Source organism: Rhipicephalus microplus, chromosome 1 (assembly GCF_043290135.1).
Source record: "Rhipicephalus microplus isolate Deutch F79 chromosome 1, USDA_Rmic, whole genome shotgun sequence".
Classification (NCBI taxonomy): domain Eukaryota; kingdom Metazoa; phylum Arthropoda; class Arachnida; order Ixodida; family Ixodidae; genus Rhipicephalus; species Rhipicephalus microplus.
This window is the reverse complement of record NC_134700.1, coordinates 116,294,279-116,321,424: the sequence shown is the minus strand read 5'-3', so window position 1 is coordinate 116,321,424 and position 27,146 is coordinate 116,294,279. Positions and strand designations below refer to the sequence as shown.

Below are 27,146 nucleotides of genomic sequence, written 5' to 3'. Positions count from 1 at the left end.
GCAAGGCTAGCTTGCGTGGACGTTTTCAATAAGGTGATGCGAAAGCTATGAAGTATAATGCCAATACGTTTCATTATGCGCCAGATTATTTACAAGATGCCACTGAGTGGATTAGTGCTTACCTTTCAGGAGGAATCCCTAGTTCTCGCAGAGGGCGTTAAACCTCTCTGCTATCAAGCTACCTGTGAGCACAAGCTCCATCTTCATGTCCTCGGGGCAGTCTTGGCGAGGGAGAGCAGAAGTACACTCCTGGATATCCACACTGAAAAGATTGATGTGTATTAGCATTCGAGCGCTCATTTGTAGGGCTGCTTGCAGCAAGCGCGAATTGCAGGCGCTGCACAAGAACGTAAGCGCAAGTTACTTATGAACGGAATGGTAAAATCGCCCAATCGCGAAGCCCAAGTCAGCTTATTCCCGATCACCACGGGAGAGTTTGGATGACATCCTAGGCATTAGTCTGTGGCAGAACCATATGCCATCAGGACATCGCGCATGAACCGGTCGTTCCCTCGTAATAGTGTTGTGTAGTAGAAGCCACTTCAAGTTAGTTTTAAGAATTGCTCCCTAGATGGCGTGGTGTACATGTCCTTGGAAATAGTATTCATAGATAGCGCTAGTAGTTTTTGTATAGTTCACAATTATAGTGGATAGATGGCACTCTTGAGTAAGAAATTCACAGCATATCCACAGAGCGAATTATGACGAGTGTGTCGAAGCGGCTGTCCATCTGTCACACAGACAGACGGAGAGACAGAGAGACAGACAAATAGACAGACAGACTGATGGATGCTTCACCCCACTCGTCATCGTTCACTGCGTGGATGTGCTGTGGGTTTTTTTAATGTTAATTAAGCCTACGCACTATAGCAACAGTGCCATGCGAACCCGCTCAAGAGTCGAAGTCCACGTTTACTTATACCCTGTTCCACCCCTTTGTTTCAGCACTGCCAAAGCTACGGGGTGTAAGAAAGCAAACGCTTGCGCAAAGAAATATATTCCCAGACATTGGTGGCTCGAAAATGACACGGTTGTTCAAAATTGGTGTTTGTATGATGTGTTGCGCCTCATCAATACGTGATATGTTTTTCTTCATCGCATTTATTTTTTACGCACTTAATGACTTGTGTCGCTTACTGGCAGTAACTACGGTTATAAATCAATATGTCAGCCCCCATGCAGAAGCAACTGCCCGCTTCGACCCGAACTTGCTCCAGCTAAACGCCCACAGCGCTGACAGCAACAAATAAATGGTGAAATCAGCCATCTATTCGTTTCATACTGTTCTGAGGATGAAGCATCAGGTACGTTTGGTCGTTATTCACGAGATATGCTGTTTGCGTAGCCATATATGATACGCATACCGCTCCGAGGCATGGGCTTGGGCTGCGTCGCCAGTTCAAGAGCGCTGCACCTCTTAATATCGGACAGCACCCTCGCAGAGCGTCTTGCACGCGTCGGATGCTCCTTTGGTAAAAAAAAACAAACAAATTGCAGCTTATCCACGGGGTGAATGATGAAGAGTGGGGCGTAGCATCCATCCGCTCATTCGTTCTTGCGTCCGTCTGTGTGACCGTCCGTGCGTGCCTCTGTTCGTGCGTCCGCACGTCTATCCGTGTTTCCGTCCCTGCGTTTGTCCATGCATCCGCCCATGCGTCCATCCGTCCGTGCAGCCATCCGTGCGTCCATCTATGCAGTTGTGTGTCCGTTCGTCCATCTAGTCAACACTCTAAGTAACACCATCTCGCATTTTGTCATCGTATATTCCGCGTATAGTAGCACCGCCATCCAGCAAACATTCCAAGGGCTAAACGAAAGGTGGCACACGCACACTTTCGTACGGCTTGCGCTTCGTGTCTACTTACCACCTTTAACCACCTCGAGTTCATGGTATATACTAGTTCACTGTATTCATGGCACTGCGGCCAAACGCTTGCAAAACCTTTCTAAAAACAAGGAGGTTACGCCCAGCGAGAATAACGCAGCAATCCTTTATTGTCTGATTTTGCTCCATGTGCATGACAATGTACATGTCAACGGCTGCTAATGGGGAATGAGAGACAGGAGGATTGGGCTTTTACTTTCTTACGACTTGCGCTTCGTATTTATTTTCCACCTTTAACCACCTCGAGTTCATGGTATATGCTAGTTCACTGTAATCATGGCACTGCGGCCCAACGATCGCTAAACCTTTCTAAAACCAAGGGGGTTACGCTCAGCGAGTATAACGTAGCAACCTTTTCCTGTCAGATAGTACTTAATGTACATGCCAATGGCTGCTAATGGGGAATGAGAGACAGGAGAATTCAACTTTTAGTTAACGCGCTCGCCGCGATTTTTTTTTTATTTTTTTATTCAACAACGCACAGGAGAAGTCTCCCACCGACACCACCTTGCAGGTCAAAGCGTAAGACGTGTTACGTACTACGACAAGGGATGAACGAGTGTCGCTTTATAGAGCTTCGCCCCTAAAAAAAGATTGAAACTAAGCATTGCAGCGAGAGACGAAAGAAAACGCGTTGACAAAGCCGCAGTCATGCCGGAGCCATGAACAGAGTCGTAGAGCCAGAAAGTGAAGTTATCCGCCGGTTTGATTGTCTACTGATCTTCAGTAGAGCCACAAATGATTATATGAAGACGCCAAACTTCTCGAACTTGAACTGTAACAACTTTTATGACAGGTTTACTTATTTTTAAAGTTATTATTCCACCCATTTTACGTAAGCAGTGGGCGTGAAAGGAGGAATAAGCGAGCAGACGCTGTGTAGATAAATAAATAAATAAATAAATAATCAATAAATAGATAAATAAAAATAAATGAAACAATGAGCGGACTACACGGCTCGTATGAATACGTGTAAAGGGGCTGATCGCCTTTCCAGTAGCCTCTACAGTGCTGAAGGGAAGTTCTGAAACAGAGTATAGAGGGTTTCTAGATTGCAAGCGTTGTACTCCCCAAACTTCCGGTCACTTTAATTACCAGCTCCTAAATTCGAAACTGAAAGCAGGTTATCAAGTTAATAAATGCGAAGGAATTTTTAGCGAACTTCGGTGACATTGAGCGTATCTATCTGTCTATCTATCTAGCCGCCTACAGCATTTAACCCTACTGGCCGTTTCGATAATGGTATCAATACCAAACTTAATATGCCGTAATATGACTGTATGAAGAATATATTTGACTAGTCATAACATAAAAATCATAATATGCGTGTCATGAATGTCATAGTTTAGATTTCATGTTCCTGCAGCTCTTCCGGTGGTTTCGTTCACATGGCATTGCAAAACTGGTATGGTATGCCATGATTGCATGGCAAACACAAACGACAGACCCTAATATGAAAATTATGAACTTCGTGTCATGTAACGACATGGCTACACGCCACGCTCATGGTGTGCTCGCGGCCATTTCGCTAGCTTCACTTATACCAAATTTAGTATTACGGGACGTGACTGGATGACGAAAGTGTAGCGAAACTGCGGGGTTCTTCAAGCTATAGACACATCTGACGACCATCCGGACGAAGAAGACTGGGAGCAATTCCACACAGGCAAGCGATGACAAGTTGACACGATGATTTTGGGGAGCGCGCATTGGGGGTTTATTTATCTAATACAATTTAAATTTACACAATGCACTAAGTCACAAATACGAAACACGGAAAATGATGGTATACCCCTCGGCTTGGATGACTGGTCTCCAGTGATGAGACGCGCTCTTCACCCCAAGTCCGCTCATTCCAAAAAGGGCTGAAGTCGCTGCCTAAATAAGGCTTTCCAGCATCCACGGATGCGTGGACCAATCAGGCAAGCCGAGGATAACCAATCCAACACGAGTTTTCATGGTCGCATGAAGCCTACCTCGCAACAAAGCTGTGGCAGCTTCTGGAAACGGGCACTTTCTCTAAAATGGCCTTGACGCGCTAACAAGTGCTCAAATTTCGGTCTACTTTTGCCCCGGAGGACCTAAGCGGCGACTCGTTCGTTTGGAGAGTGGGGGCACTGTGGTTAGAAGAAGGAGAAAGGCACCTAGTTTCTGCAGTCTGGTCAAAAGCATGTCGTGGTGCCTGCTTTGGCGCGAAGCGCGCAGTGACCGGCCGGATGCAGCACTTTCTGTTCAGATTCTCATTCTTCCTCAAGGCGCCCTCACCGAGACAAGTCGTTAAATAGCGCCTCCAACAGGAGCATCTGGCAAAGAACGAACTATAGCTGTAGCCGAAAAAGAAAAAGCCCTTCGCAAGACATTGCCTTCGTGACACCTCCCCCATACGAAAAAGAGTGACCCACTCGTTTTATCTGCAAAACGCAAAACGAAGTAGACTAAAAACACAGAAAGGTTTTGCATTCAACAAGTGTGTGAGGTGCTTATTTAAAGATGTTTATACATGTGTCTAAAAGATAAAAGCTTAAAACAAATACATATTTAAAACCACAGGTGAAAAACAGGAATCATTACGAAACAGAAATGAATGCAGTTCACTCGCCGGCACTATAATAAAACTCCGTGTCCGTGTCGTAAGCGCCGACATTCTGTTGTGCGTCGGTATCACTTTGAAATGTCTTCCAGTCAGAGTAATGTTCAGTGTCAGTGTCGTAGCCTTCGCACTGCCATACTGGAACACTGGTCTCTGTCCCGCGCACACCATGTCGCAAACGGAGTTCTTGACCCACTCGCGAGCCACACTCGCGCTGAACACTTGGATGCAATTCCTTTTCATCACTGTTCGCACTGCACCGGCGCACGTGAACACCTCTATGTTGTTTGTGGATATCACGCCTTGCACTGCACTTGCGCACACCACCACTTCGAGTGCGCTCCTCCTGATCCTCACCAGATTCATCGCGCATAGATGGATGTATGGACGGAATGGGTTGGCGATGCAGGCAGTAAAATTAAAAACGGAAACGTGGGCAGCGCAAAATGATATATTGGAAGAACCTTGGATGAATTCGGAATCGACAGGCGTTCAGACTATAACCTCTTAGTTCTTACTCAGTGTACAAAAATATCTGAAATAGAAAACAGGCCCTTAAAGGTAGCTTATCTGGACACCACTGGGGCGTATTACAAAGTTAGAAGATTTTGTGGTGCATATTAAAAAAAGTGGGCACAGGTGACGACTGTAGACAACTTTTAAGAGAAATATACCTATGAAATACAGTTTGCATAGAATTGGAAGAAATAAGTAGCAACAAAAGCGTTAAAATGAACAAGAGGCTGTGACAGGGATGTCTTTTTCTCCGCTGTTATTCATGCTGTACATGGTGAGGATGGAAAAGCGCTGGACGGTAGCAGTGTTTGGTTTATTCTGTCACCCAAACAGCCTGGCGCCATGGTTGAATGGAAGTTCTAGGTCTATTTTACTCAGACAATACTACCTTATTTGCGGACAGTCACGACAATATACAGCGGCTGGCAAATGTATGCTGAAGGGAAGGCGAGGCTCTAAGCCAAGGATTTAGTGCAACAAAATCACGATTGATGGTATCTGTTGTGCGTTCACGAAGATCAGGCGGTCTTATTACTAGGCCAAGAAATACCAAGGGTAAGCGAGTACAAGTACCTCGGAGTATGGATAAATGAGGGAGATAGATATATCAAGGTACAGGAACAACATTAACAGCAAAGGGAAAGAGGAATGCTGCAACAAAGAAGCACAGAGCGTTATGAGGATAAAATAGGACCGAACTCCTATGAGGTCGTTGGAAATGTGTAATGGTTCCAGGGCTTACTTTCTTGAATTAAGTGGTGTGCATGATGTAAGATGTGCAATTAGGAATGAATGTAAATCAAAGGACTGTGGGACGCCTCACGTTGGGCGCTCACCGAAAGACGACGAATGTGGCTGTAAAAGGGGATATGGAATGGACAGGCTTTGAAGTAAGGGAAGCTCAGGGCAAAATGAGATTTGAAGACATACTTTGGAAATTGAAGGCGGGTAGATAGTGTTTGTATAGGAAGAGCGTGGACAAAAAGTGGAGAAAAATAACTAGGAGGCTCACCAGTAAATATACAGCTGGCAGTTTGGGTGACACGCCAACAAGCAGTATCAAGCGAAAAGTCAGCGGGGTGGAGAGAATTTATTGCATGATAGAGATGGAAAAGAAGCCGACACTCAGTATACCGAAAGGGCTTGAACAAAATATGGCGGGAGAGATTTCATGATAATTCAAGGGGAAGCGCTTTACTGTTTGAAGTGAGGTCGGGTAGCTTTAGAATACATAACTGTTTTGAAATGAGCGCCCACTACTTAGACGTGGACAGAAAGACATGGACAAGCGCTTGTCCCTGTCTTTCTGTCCGCATCTAAGTAGCGCGCTCTCATTTCCAAACAATCAAGTATCACCAACTCGCCCAATCAACCATATTTAGAGTACATAATCATAAGGCGAATCTCAATAAAGAGGAAGAACAGCAAGTTTCAATGAAGAGGAAGAACAATGTACACGCTGTAGGGGAGCTAAGGAAATGATGGAACATGTTTTGATTTAATGCGGCGATAATCAGCCAAGTATACGTGTGGGTACAACCTTACATGAGGCTTTGGGTTTTAGGGACAAACATGAAAAGCTGAACAAGTCCGCGATCGAAGCAACTACGAGATGGTTAGACTATTGGTGGCAGAAAAGTAGGGATAAAGGACTGAAGTTGTGAGAAAATGAGGTCAGTCTGCCTGAAGAGGTAGAGATGTACCATAAATGTTTTTTTTTCGCTATATTAAGATCGATTTATTCGAAGTAGACGTTAGGCCAGTATAGAAAGAAAGTTACCTTTTCATTTTTTTCTTGCGAGCCTGGCCTCACACATGTCACCGCCCTGTTATGAAGGGGACGCTCACAGCGTCCGTCCGTCCGTCCTTCCATCCATCCATCCATCCATCCATCCATCCATCCATCCATCCATCCATCCATCCATCCATCCATCCATCCATCCATCCATCCATCCATCCATTTATCCATCCATCCATCCATGCATCCATCCATCCATCCGTCCATTCATGCAGGCATACATGCATGTAAGACGCAGCTGAAGAAGCTTCGGACACAGCTATTGAAGTGACAAAACGTTCTGAGATAAAAAATGAAGGTATATTGTAAATTGTGTCCAGCTTGGGCGTATAGTCTCAGCAGCGCATGCCCAAAAGTTCACGCTGCTTTTCATCTCAAAGAGAATTATATGAGGCAATTTGCCACGTGTTATGACAGCTTTCAGCGCTGTATCAGCTTGGAATTCCTTTCCACCGAAACGAATGCTTGAAAACTGAAGACCGGCAGCGTTAAAGTACGTGTCCAACAAACTGATAACATTCCCCGACGTTTCAGACGAACCGCGATAGAGCGGAGTCCTCGTCTAATGGCCATTGGCTGAAGCGAACCTATAGTGTGGTGTGTATTGCTACCTGCGCCGTCTGCTAGTCACTAAGGCTGGTACGTGCGGTCATTTGCGTCGCCGAAGGGTGGTTCGTTCCGTTCTGTTGAACCAAGTTTAAGGTTTTTAGAGACATGTGTGACTGCTCGGCTGTATATGCACTGCAATAGGATCAGTTCAAGCGCTTGCCGAGAGTGCTGCATATCGTCGTCGTACTCTCCATTGGCCAAGAGGTGTTGGTGCTGCTCTTTACTGGAAGCACATTGTAACGTGCACTTGGCATCGTTACAAGCTGGAGGAATATTAAATATTGTGTGAATGCAGCGTTTCAGCGACTCAGTGGTAAATGAAGTTTTGCAATGCTGTTAGGTATCTAAAGGCACTGTAACATGTCCCAAGAGTTATATTAGTGTCTGACAGAACTCTTTGTTGTACGGTCGTGGTTTTACTGCAGCAAAATAGTTCTGCCTAGTAGATTCTGACTTATTGGTACATAAATTGCCTCTTGAAAATAACAAAAAATGGGCCACTCGTGCGTCGGGGTTGTTTTTACCTACGGGCATCGCTGAAAAAGAAATGTATGAAATATTTCCACGGGAGGCGTACATTGCTTCAAGCCTTCACCACACGCAATGAAAAAAGTTTCGAAGTACTCATTCTTAATTTCACATATGTCGAAGGTGGTTAGCGTTGGCATGGCTAACAGATTTTAAAAATATACATACGTGTATTAGTAATGGCATCAAAATCAATTGTTTCACGGCAATTATGTGCGCGTCAACAGTGAACTGGCTGAAATTTACCGCTTTTTTCAAATAAGCTCAATATAGCGTAGGCTAACAATTTTTTACTTGAGCTCCGTAGTCTCCGTACTGATGACCCAGCTTAAACTTTTCAAACTCTTTATTAAATATAAAGATATGACGTCATAGGCAAATCAATTTTATTGTGTGGATTGATTTGCTCCAGTTTTTCCTGTTATTTATTTAGGCGAAAGCTGCAGCTGTTTCATCAAACACGGATATTAACCACGGGCGTCCTGTGTCATCAGAACGAGTGATGCGAAAAATCATGGCGTGATGATGTCACAGGTGGATAAAGTTTGTGAAGTCATCAGGACGCCATACGGCGTGTGTTATATGATTAGGCCATCGCCTCATCAGAAGGGACCATGAAGGCAAAGCAACTATTAATATGGATAGGATAGCTAAAATAACGGCGGGGTCCTGCAGAGAGCTGTACAATAACCGGGACAACCTCGACCATAATAAATTAACTAGCAGTAACCCAGAAGCCATCCCACCAGTAATGACAGAAGAAGTCAGGAAAACCTTGGAGGGAATGCAAAGAGGTAAAGCTGCTGGTTAGAATCAGGTAGCATCAGACCTGCTGAAACACGGAGGACAGATCATCTTAGAAAAACTTGCTACCCCATTTACGAAGTTCTAACGGGGCGGGTACCACAATCTTAGAAGAATGCTAACATAATCGTAATTCATAAGAAATTGGACTGCAAGAACTTAAAAAATTACAAGCCGATCACCTTCGAATTACAAGCGATCAGCGTCGGGCGTGGCGGAATGAACCATAGAGGCTGATGGTACCAAACGAAACTCCCACTTCATTACCATAAAAATCACAAAACAAAAGAAACAAACAAAAACACGCACACATTGAAAAACAAAGAAAAGAAAATGTCTTAATGACGCGCGTTTCAACGTCCGACACCGTTTGCGTTTTGTAGTTCTCGCGCTTACAGTTGTGGCGTGGCCTGCGGTCCGCTGGGATTCCCTCTCAAGCGATATGACACGCCATATCAATGCTCAACGGTGGCGACGATGTTGAAGAATCACTATAGCGGTAGCTTCAGTGGTTTCTTGCCGAGGCAGGTGCTCGGGCGGGATGCACTGCCGACCAGGGTCGGTGGTGGTTCCGGGGTTGCTCGCCGAGGTCGGTGCTCGTGCGGGAAACTGCAGTTCAGGATCAGCGGTTGCTCTGTGCGCTGCTCGCCGAGTCAGGTGCACGGGCGTGAACCATTGCCGTCATGTTCCTCACTCGCCCATCACCCCCTTCTTCAAAACTCACGGCCCCACGCACTCTTTTCTCGTCTTCTTCACCCTCATTCCAGCGTTTAAATTACCTATTCAAGGCAACTTCTTTCTCCTCTTTTTTCTTCATGTGGTCATTTTTGACAATAGATAGATAGATAGATAGATAGATAGATAGATAGCTGGATACGCTCAAAGTCGCCGAAGCTCACTAAGAAATGTTTCGCACTTAAAACTAGCTACCCTGTTTACGAAGTTCTCCTAACGGAGCGGGTACCACAATCTTGGAAGAATGATAACATCCCCGTTATCCATAAGAAATCGGACGGCAAGAACTTGAAGAATTACGATTAGCTTCTCTCCATCGTATACAAGCTATTTACAAGGCTTATTGCTCACATAATTAGGACAAAAGTATATTTGAATCAACCAAAGCAACAAGCAGGATCTCGAATAAACTATTCTCAAATCGACCACATTCAGGCTATCAATTAGGTAATAAAGGAATGCTCAGAATGCAACTAACCACTTTACATAGCCTTCACTATTACGAGAAGGCATTTGATTCAGTATAGAGATATCAGGAGTCAGGTCGACACTGTGTAATCAGTGTGCCAACGATACAATATAAACATCCTGGATGAAATTCACAGAGGATCGACTGTCATTATAGTGCTCCATAAAAAAGTGTCACAGTACCAATAAAAAAAGGTGCAAGACACGGGACACAATCTTCGCAATGCTATTTACCGTGCGCTTACAGGAGGTTTTCAGTGACCCAGAAGGAGAAGAGCTAGAGATAAGAGTAATGGATAGTACCTTAGTAATCTGCGCTTCGCCAATGACATCGCATTGATGAGTAACTCAGGGGACGAACTGCAATTCATGATTACTCAATTAGGCAGGAAGAGCAGAAAAGTAGGTCTTAAACTAATCTGCAGCAAGCGAAAAGATTGTATGGCAACCTTGGAAGAGAACAGTGCTTTGAGATAGATAGCAGTGCACTTGAAGTTGTAAAAGAATACGCATCTCTAATTAGGGTAGGTAATTACCGTGGAGCCAAACCAAGAGATTTAAATAACTACAAGAATAAGAATAGGGCGGAGCACTTTGGCAAGCACTCAAAAATTATGACTGATAGAATGCCACTATCTCTCAAGAGGAAGGTATATACCAGCTGCATCTTGCCGGTACTTAGCTATGAAACAGAAACCTGGAGACTTACAAAGAGGGTTCAGCTTAAATTGAGGACGACGTAGGGAGTTATTGAAAGAAAAATGATATTTGTAACCTGAAGAGACAAAAGAAAAGCAGAGTGGATCAGGGAACAAACCATGATGGAGGATTTCATAGTTCAAGTCAAGAAGGGGAAATAGACATGGCCGGGCATGTAGCGCGCAGGCCGGATAGCCACTGGCCAATAAGGGTAACTGACTGGATTCCCAGAGAAGGCAAGCGAGTGAGCGGGAGACATAAAGTTAGTTGGGCTGATAAGAAAAGGAAGTTTGCGGGTATAAAGTGGCAGCAGCAAGCAAAGAACCGAGTTGAGTGGAGGAACATGTGAGAGGCCTTTCTACTGCAGTGGACATAGTCAGGCTGATGATGATGGTGATATTAGTGCAAGGTTGAGTAATAGCAGCTGAAAAATCAAGCGCGTGGCAGACGCCCTGCGCTTTGACGCAGCTTCCACAGTGGAGGAAGCCCCACGGAGGACGTGACACGGGAGTTCAATGCTAAAGGCTCCCACTATTCTCTATGTCCTCGAATGGCACTTTGGATACTCCTCCTATTTTACGTCACTCTAGTCGCAGACAAACACTCTACGTGCCCTTCATCTCTAAGGTCATAATTAGGAGTTGTATAGTCAGCGAGGCCACCGGTGAAGACCGCCACGTGTTCACACACTCATTCGCGGTCACACTGTAAATAAGGGACGAGTTTGCAGGAAAGCACAAAGGAAAAGTGCTAAAGGGCAATGACATGCGCGTGACGTAGCTTCTTTTTCTCTTACCATCCTTTCCATCCTAGTTTTTAGCAAGCTCATTGAGAGGGAGGACACAGAAAGCAATTACAGGGTGCCACCTATTGTTTATCGTACTCGACCGATTCTAAAGAAAACTGCGCGGCCGTCGATTGGTGAGGCAATTGGCATCTTGAATAGTACCATTAGGTGGTAACTTCTGACACTGTATACCAAAAACGCATTACAATATCCAAAGGTGGCGAAATGTTCCCGTAAAGAAAAGCAACATCACGTACATTCTAAATGACGATAATCAGATTTGTAACGACAATATGAGCATACGAACGTCAGAAAGATGAATATTGGTCACTTAAAAGGACAGAATGAATACCAAAGGAGCAGAGACGCCGCTGAGCACGCTGGAGTTAGCTGAGTTATACATTGAAAATTCGCAGGCATTACATGTATACAGCACATAAGAGACAGGTGAGATCAGATATCACGTGGACAGGTCTTGTGGACACAAAGTATGCTGAGGACAATAACTATGAGGATTAGCATGCTGAAAAGCTTAAGGCTGATCCAAGTGCCTGTTTGCAATGCTAAAAAACGCTTCCTTCCCCTGAAGTTCTTGTTCACTTTGATTTTCACATGAAAACGCGTACATTGTCGACATAATCGACTGCCTATAATGTAACCTGGATTTTCCTACAATAAATATTTTCCTTTAAAGTTGAACTTACTTGCAGATGACCTTTTGAATTTCGTCTGCGCCTCGCCGTGCCGCTCGTCGTAATGCAATGGTGAATCCAAGACGTGAAAACTTTTGCTCGGTGCAGTTAAGTATCTATTCGGCTTGACACTCGTCACGCATACTTTGTCCCCCTAGAAATTGCGTTGAAGAATAACGAAATTGCTCAGTTAGAACTAGTGCAACAGTGAATCGTTATTCATTTTTCAGGAATATATGCGAACAAGCGCCTCAGTCACAACATTAAATGAATGTCTAACAAAGATGCAATGGTAAAATTGCAACCTTTAAAACATACCATCGATTGAATCACCGTATATGAAATCTGCGAGTCATTCCACTACAAGAAGGCGGATGAAAATTTAGTCTTCTAAATATAATAAGTGTTTCGCTCATAGGTTTTTTGAAATAGGATGACAAGTAACACTTGAGTGCACGGCGGACAACTTCGAGAGGGTGCAGCACACGTGAAATCCCTTTCTTCACTATAAGTATAGCTAGTAGACCGCACAACCGGTACTACCTCTGTCTCAAAACTTCACGCCTTCAGAGAGCTACTGAACGGCGCCGGAACAATGCCTTCCTACTATACCATTTATAGCTAAGAGGGCTTTTTATTTGTTAATTTGTGTAACCTTATAAGATTGTGATGGTGCTTGTGGCCAAAGGTCAAGAAAAAAAAACGTTACCTCACATAGGCTTTTAGCACCATGCATGCATTCATCGCGCATATACTCAAATGCGCGAGGTAAATATTTTAGAATAAAAACTAGTACTCATAGTAGAAATGACTGCAGACAGAGGTGGAATTCCATCACATAAAAATGTGACTAGAACTTAGAACAACTGAAATCATATACAGTAATAATAGAGCAATAAGGTATACACAAGCAATAGCACAAAACAGAATTACTGAGCTCCTTACTGATCAATCGCAATGGAATTAGATAACACAAATTGCAACTCCTAAATAAGGAAATAAGTAAGAAATACCAGAATGAAGCTCTGTATGAATAAACAAGAAAATTGTTGTTTACGAGCACCATAATCAATAAAATATTTTTTGAATGGCTGATGGTTGTCAGCGCGAAATATGCAGTAATGCACAATAATAAATCTATGGGAGTATTGAAAACCTCTACAGTATTGTAACTAAACTCTAAATTAGGTGCCGGATAACGAACGGCACATAGGCAGTGCGCTCCTACACACTGACTAAAATCCTGTCTATAGAGGCCCAGCAATAGAAAATACCCGTGACATCCACGCAGCACGGAAGTCACGCATACAGCCGGTAAGAGCAGGCGCAAGAAGAAAAAAAGAAGAAAAAAAGGGGAGAGCTGCCGTCTCCGTCACGCCAGCCTGCCGCCAGGAGCCGGCATGAACTTACGCAGAATCGTTCAGCACAAGCGTGAGTGCGGAAAAAAAAGAGAAACGCCCCCCCCCTCCTGCCGTCGCCACGCCAGCTGGGCGCCCGGCGCTGGTGTGACGTTCACCGTTGCCGCCATTTCGTGGCTTTTGTGCCTCGCCGTTTCGTCCCGCGGTCTTGTGATGGTGGTTTTTCTACAAGATGGTCTGAGACGGAAACATTTTCCAGTGCTTTGTGGCACACTTTATTCAAGATATCATACATCTCTATGCATTGAGCATACACTGGGATGTGCAGTCCCATTGTTACTCTTTTGACTTCAATAAAAGAGTACAAACAACTAACCGTTCATCAGTTGTCGAGGTATGACCCTGTGTCATGCACTAAATAAAAAAGTACTAGTGCATGCGTGACAGCTTTCTGAAACACTAGCCTAAGTATGTTGATGCTAATGTTTTACGAAACAAGTTGAACTGATGATTTTAGGAAAGCATGGCAAAAAAGATACAAACCGAAGGCCGCGAGACAGAAAAAAATATCAAAATTGAAAATCTATTGGTCGATCTTTGATTAGTGGTTGCGTAATTTGATGATGAACGTCAAGTACAGAAGTCAGAAGTCAGGTGCAGAAGTCAGCAGGAGAGCCCACCGCGGTGGCATAGTGGCTAAGATACTCGGCTGCTGACCAGCAGGACGCGGATACAAATCCTGGCTGCGGCGGCTGCATTTCCGATGAAGGCGGAAATGTGTTAGGCCTGTGTGTTCATATTTGGGTGCACGTTGAAGAACGCCAGGTGGTCAAAATGTCCGGAGCCCTCCACTACGCCGTCTCTAATAATCATATGGTGGATTTGAAGGTTAAACCCCACACATAAATCAATCAATCAATCAATCAATCAATCAATCAATCAATCAATCAATCAATCAATCAATCAAAGTCAGCAGGAGAGCGTATGTCACCAACATTTGCTCACTGTTTTGAATAATAAGCGCACTTCTCATATTCCAGCATGAATTTGTAATAGTGAATCACGGCCAAGACAACCAGTGTACTGCAGTGGAGATAATGTACCAGCTACAAAAATCCCCATTTTCTAAGAGGCAACTGCTAGAAGTAAGAATAAATATTGTGAGGTTCGTTATGCACCATTTCTTAACCGACAACTGCACCCCGACGTTCGCGAAAGAGATGTGTAGAGGCACTATTTATTTGGAGGGAGACCGACCTGTCCGTCGCTAATTTGTGTACGTCATACTTGACCTTGGCGCGCGTTTCGGCATTCACATGAACAGCGATGTGATGCTGAATAAAGGAAGAAGTAGCTATCCCAATAAATAACATCAGTTAACAACTGCAAATGAGTAAAATGCGCTCTAAATAGTGAAATAATGCGCATAAATTTTAATTGCACAAATAAGTAACCGGTAAAGTGCTAAAAAGGTGTTGGATCTCCAGCGTGCAGCTCACAACAGTTCGCGCGTACGAAATGCAAATATTAGAGTAGGCACGCTAAAATACCCATGCAACGTTTATGTGCGAAAGAGCATTGTCTTCAAACAGCTGGGAATAGGCTGCTGTCAATGACACGCGCGTACCTCCCGACACAAATCAGCGACATTTCTCACAGCACACGCACGTGCGAGAAACATACGCAGGTTTCGACAGCCGAACACAGCCTCGTCCGCGAATTTCGGTGAGCGTAACACCCGCGGTTCACGGGGAAGAGCTAAAACGACGCGCAAACACACGCTAATCGTTCTTGCGGAACGGCGCACCATGAACCGAAGCAGGAGCCGAAAACACTCACCGTGGTTGTCTGGAATTCATAAAGCCCTACTAACTATTCGCTGATCAAATGCATTCACATTGCACAAAAACAGTTCAATGTTCTGAAGACGGTTTGCAAAAACGCACTTGGTAGATAGAAACCCGCAAAAATATTCGCCATCATGCGGTGGCGCTGTGGTGCAAAGAGAGATATTAAGGGAGCGTACTATACTGTGATTCAAGAGGAATTGTGGGGAATACTGGACACACTAGGCGTGGAATATGTCACTAATATTTTAAAGGATATCTATAAAGGTAACAAGGTAACTATAAAGTGAGAAAACAGGTATCCAAGCCTACAAAGATAAAACGGGTGCTTAGGCAGGGGTGTCCTCTGTCACCCTTATTATTCATGATGTACCTAAAAGGATTAGAGGCCAAATTAGAGGGAAGTGGACTGGGCTTCAGCATCTCTTTCGTCAAACAAGGAAAACTCAGTGAACAGGCACTACCAGCATTGATGTACGCAGATGATATAGTGCTAATGGCCGATAACAAGGAAGATTTGCAGAGATTGGTGGACATCTGCGGTAATGAGGGAGATGAGTTAGATTGAAGATTTTCGTTACGAAAAATCAGCAGTCATAATTTTTAATGACAATGAAGGTAGTGAGCTTAGAATACAGGAGGTCACGCTAGAGATAACAGATAAATACAAATATCTCGGTGTATAGATAAGCAATGAAGCCGAGTACATAAGGGAACACGAAATATACGTGACGACTAAAGGTGACATGGTTTGCAGCGGTAATGAAAAATAGGGCACTGTGGAATTACAATAGGTATGATGTTATGAGAGGAATATAGAAAGGGGTCATGTTTCCTGGTCTGACGTTCGGCAATGCGGTGTTGTGCATGAGATCAGAAGTTCAAGCAAGATTAAGCAACGTGGAATAGGTAGGTGTGCCTTAGGAGCTCACGGGAATACACCAAATCAAAGAGTACAAAATGATATGGGATGGATATCATTTGAGGGCAGGGAAGCTAGCAGAAAGAAAAAATTTGAGAAGCGATTGAGAGAAATTGGGGAGAAGCGTTGGGCTAGGAAGGTATTCAGCTACTTGTACATGAAGAAGTCGTTTCAAAATGGAGGAAGCGAACCAGAAAATTGACTGGTAAATACTTAAAAACAGCAGGGGGCCAAACCAAACAGAATTATTGGTTAAGAAGAAGGTGAAGGAAGCTGAGACTGATATGCGGAGAATTGGCATGATTAAGAAGTCCGCACTAGAGCTCTATCGAACTTTTAAGCCGGAAATTACCAAGGAAAGGATCTATGATAATACTCGGTGTAGTTCGCTGCTGTTTGAGGCCAGGACGGGAGTATTGTGAACCAAGACATATCGGGCCGAATACGAAGGGGTGGACACGGTATGCAGTGCGTGTGGTCAGGAAGGAGAAACTGCCGAACACTTGATAATGTTCTGTAAAAGACTTCAACCTATAGTTCTGGATGATGGCGCGGAGTTTTTCAAAGCACCGGAGTTTAGAGACAGGGAGGGCAAAATAAACATTAAGCGGGTAGAATTAACTACAAGGAGGTTATTTCATTGGTTGCTAAGGTCAAGGCACAAGTCAAAATTAAACCCTCACTGCCAAGTACGAATCCTCAACGTCACTATTTGAAGGAAAAAAAACAAATCTAGTATTCGTTCCATTTGGTAATACGGCTTTGTGGCGCTAGCCACCGTCCGATTTAAAGGGTACAGCCATATCCATCCATCCATCCATCCATCCATCCATCCATCCATCCATCCATCCATCCATCCATCCATCCATCCATCCATCCATCCATCCATCCATCCATCCATCCATCCATCCATACATCCATCGGTCCATCCATCCATCCATCCATCCATCCATCCATCCATCCATCCATCCATCCATCCATCCATCCATCCATCCATCCATCCATCCATCCATCCATCCATCCATCCATCCATCCATAAGACACCTGCTTCACGTGGTTGCGGTCCCGAGTTAATTCCAGGGCTGTGCTTTGCATGTTAATCTCGCAAATATCGGTGATTGTGATACTAATCATTTTCTGATTACCTGTAGTCGTAATATCCGCCGCATTCTCGGCAAAAAAGTGCACTGAAGAGAGTGAAGTAATGCTTTTTTTTCCGCCACCGCATCAAGGACGGGCTGCCTACGGAAAGTCACGCGTAACCACAGGCCGTCTCTTGCGAGTAAAAATTTGACCTTAAATTCCGGCTATTCTGAAGGCCGGTTTCTCGCAACAAGGGCTGGTTTCTCTGGCCGGTTTCACTGCAACACGGCTACAAAGCCGCCTAGCAGCGGCGATAATTTGACTTGATTTTCCGCCTGCGGGTGTGTAGTCTAGCCAGGATTTGACTTAAAGTGTATAATCCACAATCTGGTCGGGTCTTTAGCATAACGAATGCCGAATGTCCAAAGTGATACCGACTGGAAGTATTGCTATAAGTAGACAGAAATCTTTCAGAATCGGCTTTCACGATGTCATTTTTTCGAATCGAAATTGCTGTCATCCATTTTTGCGACTACTGTTGTAATGAGGAGAAAACACTTCGGTCACTCTAGCTCACATAGATGGAAGACCGCTGACGGCAGACATCATTTTGAAATTTGGTCTTGAGAGGTTATCATGGCCGAATGTAACTATTGCAGTGCTGGAATTCTTTAACACATCAGACTTGTACCAGTAGCTATAGCCCAATGGCGTTATCATTTGTGTGAGGGGTTCGACATTGTGCATGCGTGCTATCTGCGTATTTCTGTTTAGTTCGGAGTATATCTTTACAGCTCCCCACTCCTTTCCCCAGTGTAGGACAGCATACCAGTTCTGTACTGGTTCACATCGCTGCATATCCTTTCTCTCTTGTTCCTTGGTTCCTAAACTTTCATCGCACACTAACATCTACAGTGCAAGTACATGAACCACTTAGCAATCACGTATACGCTTCAGTAGTAGGAATATCTGTACATCTCAGCTTAATTACCCCGAACACTTATATGAAAATATATACTGCCACCTGTAGAGCCAATCCAAGTCGACTTTGTAGCGCAGGATCTTAATTGCCATGTAGCTTGTAACCGGATTTGGTATCTTGCTTCTATACGGCCCAACATTTTCACAGTAGATATGTAGTTACATAGTGTTACCCCACAAAAAATTGCTTTATGCACACTGCAACCTGTTAAAAAAGTAGCAGCTTAGAGGCATCATCGTCAGCTAGAGTTAGTATGGGGTGTTCAGAGCGGCGCGTTGTTGTGGGGTGCAGTGTCTATGGGTGCCGCAAAGCGCATAGACAGCTCCTGTTCCGCATTTCCGACCAGTCGGTTCCACGAAGGGAAAGCGGATTTCCAACGCATGGGACGATAAGCGACTCGGTTGTTCGCACAGTTGACGAGCAGAGCCATCAAAGCCGACGCCAGTTTTCGGCAAAAGGGGATAGCCGCCTGGAAAGCGTGTCTAGCAAGAACAATGCGACGAGGGCATGGTCGTCCGGTTTTAAGTTGATTGTTTGACATTCACGTGTGCCCTTTGAGAATGCCGTAAAGGCAATGAAGTAGCTTTATACCTGGGCCGACTGAGTGTTCTTGGGATGGTGGGGCGCCTCACTGTCGCACGCATGTAGTTGCACTGTCCGCGACATATGGGTGGCATGCAAAATAAACCATTATGGCTGTCTAAAGGATGACCGCGAGCGAGTAGGAGGGTATAAAAGTGCGCCGTAGAACTTGTTTTGACAAATGTAACCACATCAGGTCGCTTTTATGCAGCGGTATCGAGTTCCACATTGAAATCAATCAAATCAAGTGTACGCAAAATGAAAGGTGAACGAGTAAAAAGTTGCCAAAGAACCATTCATATGGTAGACAGAATGAAGAAGCCTCAGCACAATTAACGAGCATCGATTACCACTTTATTCTACGCTGCACTGATTCTCTTGTGTCCGCAGATGTCATGCTGAGTTTCCTTGAACAGAGACTGCGACGATATACACTATTTGCGGCTGCCGTGCCACTCTGTACCAATTAAACAGTGGCTGCAATATTTCAAGTGTTGTGACCCAGCTCACACACTTGTTGTCTTGAAAGGCCTCATTGGCAGTTGACAAAGACGAAAAGAGTAGAAATGCATCATCTGTGCCTGACGCAATGCTTTGTCACTTTCGAAAACAAATTGGTTGAAGCTGTATGTTGTGAAAGAAAACGGTTAATTTTCGATAACTGTAAGTTTGTACGACGACAATACAAAGCTGTTATTTATTTGATTCATCATGCGAATTAGACTCGTGATACGCTGGTGTCGGTAATATTCTAAGGAAGTTTTTGCAGTCTTGTTAGCAGAAACTTGTTAGTAAGTTTGTTGGGTTGGGTGGTTGGCTGAAATTAGGAAGCGCTCATGATACACTAACTTATATTAGCTTGTATTAACACTGATAGTTAAACACATAGGGTTCGACAAAGATATCTTTGTAGTATCGTGCAGCTGAATTCTGAAGGATGCTGAGAGCATGAAAGTTTCGCTAAAGCATACAAAGGTAGCGATCGCGCACGTGAGTTTCTTTTCTTTTTTTTTTGCACACGTCCGATTGTACTTTCCTTTTCTCCCACCTCTGCTTCTTAAAACGGAATACAATGAAGTGTATTAAGAGATATAGAGAGAAATAACTTTATTAATGGCACAAGGAGGTCCCTGAATTCATTTCATCTGTGGTTTGAAAGGTGGGGTACAAAGGCACGCCACGATCGTTTCGGACTAGGTTCTCACTACTGTCTGAACATGGTAGTGAGTCGATGAGAGGAGGGACTCCAAGCCTCGAGGGAGGAAGCTGGTAGTATAGTTTTTGCAGGGGCCTGCAGGCTACCAAATATCACATTCTTTGGGAATTCAAGGAGAACCCACCACCGAAGCGTAGTGAAGCGGCGTAGACTGGCCTACAGATATTCACACATCGGATCACCGCGCATTTCACATTGTTATATCTCACAAGAAAGAATATGAGACTACTTTCGCTGCAACTCCAGTTTGTGTTCCGCGCCACGGCACCAGTATGTTCGATACCACCAATTATTCACGAAAAACGCTAACCAAATTTCTCTGCCTGCAAGACAGGTGTTCGCAGGGCCCGTACTAGCCACGCGAAATCACTGCACCATTGGCTGATCTTCCTCGAGGCATTTTTCTGCTTTCCGCTTCGTGGCGCGACGGTCTATGGAGAGAGCGAACCGTCAGGGGAGAAGGTCGGTCGGTGTTTTCCCGCTTTTAGGGCGGTTTTTTTTAGGAAGCGACGCTTAGTGTGCGAGCTAAGTGAGCTTAAGTCTGGAAACTGGTACCGTTACGGGAGACAGAAAGAAGCGTCTTTTCTGCTAATAAATAGTCACTCCTATATATATATATATATATATATATATATATATATATATATATATATATATATATATTTATATATATATATAAATATATATATATATATATATATATATATATATATATATATATATATATATATATATATATATATATATATATATATATATATATAGGATATGGCACAACGGGAGCGTTGTCAACAAGGATAAGTATATTTATTTCCCAACAGTTTCGGGAGGGGACCTCCCTTCATCAGAAGATGAGTTATACTAACATGAGTTTCCAAACTTCCTTGCTGCCGCGTCCCTCTCGCCTTGAAAGACGTTTGCGAGAGTGAGAGGGAACTGAAAAAAAAAGAAGGAGAAAAAAGACGAAAAAAGAAAGAAAAGAAAGAAAGTAAAAAAGAGGAAGAACCACTGTCAACACTGAGAACGAAGCCAACTGTCCGTCTACATCCACCTACGGTTCATATCACGTGCTGTTCAGTTCTTGGCGTGTGTCGGGCCACCCAAGATTGTGGCCGCGGTGCCGGGAGGGTCCGGGACAGCGTGCCTAAAGAAAGGGGTTTCCCCGTAATTGGTCGTTCGGCGGGCGGCGGGCGGTGTGTGTAAAGGAAAGGTTTCTCGTTAATGGATCGGTCGGCTATTTACCTTTAATCTTCGTCCGTTTCCCTTCAACGGTCATGAAGTGGTAGGCGAACGTAAACACTTTGTATGTGCATGTGGAAAAAAAAAGACAGTGTACACGTACGAGTCAGTCAGAAAAAAGCATGGTCTCCAGCTATCAATCTTTGTCACCAATTTTCTCCTGGCTTACTTCTCGGAGGCAGTTGAGTTTTCCGGGGTCCTCGTTAATACTGGCTACTAATGTACGAAATTTGAAAATAAAATATGCCTCACGCTGTTCGCGCTCGCGTCTGTTTGAAAAACCGGACTGCAAAAGAGTTACGCTAATATTTTCAAAACTGTGGTTTGGCAGGCGCAGATGTCTAGATAAAGGTAGCTTCGGCAGTGAAGTGGCGTGGTACCGGTGATTATTGAACCGCAGCCGAAATGGCGTGTCTGTTTGGCCGATATATTCTTGTCCGCAGATGTTGCAATGTAGCATGTATATTACGTTACTGGAGTCACAATTAAGGCTTTCAGTTATGCAGATTTTGAAATCCGAGAAGTTCGCTTTGGATTCCCGTGTTGTGAGCATCTGTGGGCGTACCTTGCATCGAGATTTTCCGCAGGGATGGCACCCTGATTGAATTTTGGGGGTGTTTGTTTTTGCCCTGACAAGAATGTCCTTCAGATTTTTATCCCGGCGGTACACCACGTGAGGTGGCTTCGCGAAAATAGAAGTTAGTCGTTTGCTTTGCCTGATTATGTTGAAATGGCGGGAAAGTATGTTGTTGATTCGTGGCGCTGATGAGGAGTAAGTTAGTACAAGGTTCGTTTGGGAAGTCGTTTTAGGTACTTTGTTTGGTCCCTTAATTATATCATTCCTGTTCACGTTGCGAGCACGTAGTATGGCATCGTCAATAATGTCTTCCGGATAATTTTGTTTCAATAAGGAATGCTTTAGGTGTTCCGCGTGTCTGTCAAATTCCCGTATATCGGTGCATATTCTTCGGTACCGGTAGGCCTGAGAATATGGAATACCCGTTTTGCAATGCTTTGGGTGGCTGCTGTTGAAATGTAGGTACATTTGACGGTCTGTAGGCTTTTTGTAAAGGTTTGTTGACAAGCGGTCATTTTCGACCGTGACAGTAACGTCCAAAAAGTTAATGCTAGTTTTGGAAATTTTGTGCGTGAATTTTATTGACGGGTGGCATTTGTTAAAATCCTCTATGAAGCGGAAAAGACTTCCCTCATCATGGTTCCATATCATAAAAATATCGTCTAAGTATCTTCTGTAGTAGAAAGGTTTCAAGGTGCGTCCCTCAATGAATGGGATTTCAAGTGAAGCCATAAAGGTGCTCGCGAAGTTTGGGGCCATTTTCGTGCCCATTGCAGTGCCACTGACCTGAAGGAAATGCTTGCCGTTGAACTCAAAATGGTTATAATTTAGTACAAGTTCAAGAAGTGTGAACAGTACCTCGCCACTTACACTAGTTGATGAGTCAGATTTTACATATTCAGAAACCATAGCCGCTATTCCGTCATGGTGGGGTATGTTGGTGTACAGTGAGCAGACGTCCATGGTCACCAGAAAACTGCCGCCTGGGATGTCGAGACTTGAAGTTTCGCAGATGAAGTGGTTTGTGTCCTTTAGGTAATAGGAAAAATTTGGGGGGATGTTTTTTATTAAGGAATTGATGAATTCTGATATATTTTCTGTTGATGTGCTGTTACTGGATACTATCGGACGTCCCGGATTACCTGCCTTGTGTATTTTGGGGAGCAAATAGAATCGACCGGGAACAGAGTGGGCCGGTAACATTGCTTTTAACATTTTGCCGGTAATTTTCTCGTCCCGGCGGAGATTGTTTAGGGTTACTTTTATCTCCCTTTCAAATTCGGGAGTCGGGTCCGTTGGAAGTTCTTTGTAGAATTTTGTGTCTGATAGCTGTCGTTCCCCTTCCTTTAAGTAGTCCGACGTATTTAGAATTACTATGCAGCCTCCTTTATCAGCCGGTTTGATAGTAATTCCAGTGTTTTTTCGTAGTTCATCGAGTGCCCTTCGTTCTGACTTTGATATGTTGTTTCGAAATGGCCGATTTTTTCCATACGCTCTGATGATATCTGTTTGAACTGCTGATATATACATATCGAGGTGTTTGTCCCTCTGCTCACCCGGACACCATGATCTGTCACCACCAATCACTCTATTCTCGTTCGTACAGTCCTTGCGATCATGAAAGTATTCACGGAGGCGGAGATTACGCGCAAAGTTATCGAGGTCTTGGTACAGTTCAAATTCATTGAATTTACCGGATGATGGACAAAAGGTCAAGCCTCTCGACAAAAGTTGAAGCTGAGCGGGTGTGAGTGTTGTGTTTGACAGATTGAGGACATTTTCCTCATAAGTTTTCGGCTGCTCTTGGCTATCACGTGGCACGGGAATTTCAGCGTCATATTCGAGAGTAAGGATGTTTTGATTAGGATTGCACTGTGGTTCTGAGTTCCCATTTTTCTCCTCAAAGTTAGGTTGAGGTACGGGTGGTCCCTGGTGTTCTTGTACGGCCTCATTCCTATTTTCCTGTTGCAGAGCAGTGGAGCTACTGCAATCGCGCTTGAATTTTCTATCTTTTACTACTGAAATTTCGCCTCTCTTCTTTAGTTCATATCTTTCCAGTTCTCTTGCCTCATGCTCTCCGAGATTAGATACCAATTTCTGCGTGGCCTCCGTGACACTGTGTTCGGTGGCCTTACGCTCACAATGGTCCGCAATGACCCGAGTCAGTTGCAAGGACGCTTCTAGTAATATTTTTTCCCACTTCCCCGTTTCTGCTTCACTTAGTGTAGACATTGAGGGGTTGCAGGCTAGGCGGAGACCCTTAGGTGCAATTTCGTGAGATAGATATTTGTTTAGTTGTTCTGCGTGTTTTTCGTATTGCACCCGCTTTTCAATGATTTTCCTGATCGATAGAAATGAGTGGGACCATGCGTGTTTAAGACTGCCCGTACCTTTTGTTTCCCCGTGTCATTTGGAAGCCGCCGCCTTGGTCTTCGCCGCATTTGTCCGCCTGGTGTTGTAAGGCCTCGCTGGTGGGAGTGGAGACGTCGTCACTGCTGGGACCCTGGATGGCTCTTTGTGTCCCTCGGCTCCTGGTGGGACCCGCTGGCTCGCTGGCTTCGCTGGTGGTAGTGGCGACATCGTCACTGCTGGTGCCCTGGATGGCTCTGTGTGTCGCTCGGCTTCTTGTTGTTGAGGGGGCTTGGCACTGGAGTTGTCCGTGCAAGCGATTGCCGCCGATCTCCATGCCGCCGACGTCCATCGCAGCTGCACCCTCGTGTGCTGTGCCAGTAGCGCGACCCCCTCGAAGCTTGCATGTAAGCCGTCAGCAGCCAGGAAGCGGCGCAGCGGGAGTGTTGAGAAACCATGTTCGACGTAATAGACGCCTGCTCCCAACAACCCGTAGTGGCATAGACGGCGGGCCTCTCTGCTGAATCGCTGTACCTCCATATTAAACTGATTCATTGATCGCCAGTTCGAGTCCCGCCGTCGGCGATTGGGTGCGCGAGGTAGTGGCAGACTAAGATGCAGTGTCTTGATGTTCGGGCGCATCTGCCTCATTCGCTTCAATGCCTCCCTCAACGAATCCAGTGATCCTGAAGAGCTCGTCTTCAGGATGTCCGTGGTGCCCACATGCAGAAACAACGTGTCCACCCGGTGAGGTAGGTACTCAAGTAGCGCTGGAATGTCCGAAAACATAGCACCACCATAGGAGATGAAGCACGGCGTCGACGAGTCGTTCGGGCTGAAGTGCGTGTGGACGTACCGCATGATTGTGTCCCCGATGACGGCACACTTCGTAGGGTAATTTGGATATCTCCGCGACAAACGCTCCGTTGATGATGTACTGGCAGCCATGGTGCAGGTCAGTGGGAGTAATAATTCAATGGGCCAGTTAGTCTTCGTGAAGGTATGGGATATGGCACAACGGGAGCGTTGTCAACAAGGATAAATATATTTATTTCCCAACAGTTTCGGGAGGGGACCTCCCTTCATCAGGGGATGAGTTATACTAACATGAGTTTCCAAACTTCCTTGCTGCCGCGTCCCTCTCGCCTTGAAAGACGTTTGCGAGAGTGAGAGGGAACTGAAAAAAAAGAAGGAGAAAAAAGACGAAAAAAGAAAGAAAAGAAAGAAAGTAAAAAAGAGGAAGAACCACTGTCAACACTGAGAACGAAGCCAACTGTCCGTCTACATCCACCTACGGTTCATATCACGTGCTGTTCAGTTCTTGGCGTGTGTCGGGCCACCCAAGATTGTCGCCGCGGTGCCGGGAGGGTCCGGGACAGCGTGCCTAAAGAAAGGGGTTTCCCCGTAATTGGTCGTTCGGCGGGCGGCGGGCGGTGTGTGTAAAGGAAAGGTTTCTCGTTAATGGGTCGGTCGGCTATTTACCTTTAATCTTCGTCCGTTTCCCTTCAACGGTCATGAAGTGGTAGGCGAACGTAAACACTTTGTATGTGCATGTGGAAAAAAAAAGACAGTGTACACGTACGAGTCAGTCAGAAAAAAGCATGGTCTCCAGCTATCAATCTTTGTCACCAATTTTCTCCTGGCTTACTTCTCGGAGGCAGTTGAGTTTTCCGGGGTCCTCGTTAATACCGGCTACTAATGTACGAAATTTGAAAATAAAATCTGCCTCACGCTGTTCGCGCTCGCGTCTGTTTGAAAAACCGGACTGCAAAAGAGTTACGCTAATATTTTCAAAACTGTGGTTTGGCAGGCGCAGATGTCTAGATAAAGGTAGCTTCGGCAGTGAAGTGGCGTGGTACCGGTGATTATTGAACCGCAGCCGAAATGGCGTGTCTGTTTAGCCGATATATTCTTGTCCGCAGATGTTGCAATGTAGCATGTATATTACGTTACTGGAGTCACAATTAAGGCTTTCAGTTATGCAGATTTTGAAATCCGAGAAGTTCGCTTTGGATTCCCGTGTTGTGAGCATCTGTGGGCATACCTTGCATCGAGATTTTCCGCAGGGATGGCACCCTGATTGAATTTTGGGGGTGTTTGTTTTTGCCCTGACAAGAATGTCCTTCAGATTTTTATCCCGGCGGTACACCACGTGAGGTGGCTTCGCGAAAATAGAAGTTAGTCGTTTGCTTTGCCTGATTATGTTGAAATGGCGGGAAAGTATGTTGTTGATTCGTGGCGCTGATGAGGAGTAAGTTAGTACAAGGTTCGTTTGGGAAGTCGTTTTAGGTACTTTGTTTGGTCCCTTAATTATATCATTCCTGTTCACGTTGCGAGCACGTAGTATGGCATCGTCAATAATGTCTTCCGGATAATTTTGTTTCAATAAGGAATGCTTTAGGTGTTCCGCGTGTCTGTCAAATTCCTGTATATCGGTGCATATTCTTCGGTACCGGTAGGCCTGAGAATATGGAATACCCGTTTTGCAATGCTTTGGGTGGCTGCTGTTGAAATGTAGGTACATTTGACGGTCTGTAGGCTTTTTGTAAAGGTTTGTTGACAAGCGGTCATTTTCGACCGTGACAGTAACGTCCAAAAAGTTAATGCTAGTTTTGGAAATTTTGTGCGTGAATTTTATTGACGGGTGGCATTTGTTAAAATCCTCTATGAAGCGGAAAAGACTTCCCTCATCATGGTTCCATATCATAAAAATATCGTCTAAGTATCTTCTGTAGTAGAAAGGTTTCAAGGTGCGTCCCTCAATGAATGGGATTTCAAGTGAAGCCATAAAGGTGCTCGCGAAGTTTGGGGCCATTTTCTTGCCCATTGCAGTGCCACTGACCTGAAGGAAATGCTTGCCGTTGAACTCAAAATGGTTAT

At 44.7% G+C, this 27,146-nt stretch overlaps 1 long non-coding RNA gene across 1 annotated transcript in view; it reads right to left on the bottom strand.

Annotated features, from left to right (window-relative positions):
- LOC119178326 (uncharacterized) overlaps positions 1–27,146 on the bottom strand; it is a 91,084-nt gene that overhangs the window by 34,024 nt on the left and 29,914 nt on the right. Inside the window, exon 2 of the long non-coding RNA XR_012893897.1 lies at positions 123–262. This is a non-coding gene — a long non-coding RNA (uncharacterized LOC119178326). The remainder of the gene's footprint in view (positions 1–122; positions 263–27,146) is intronic.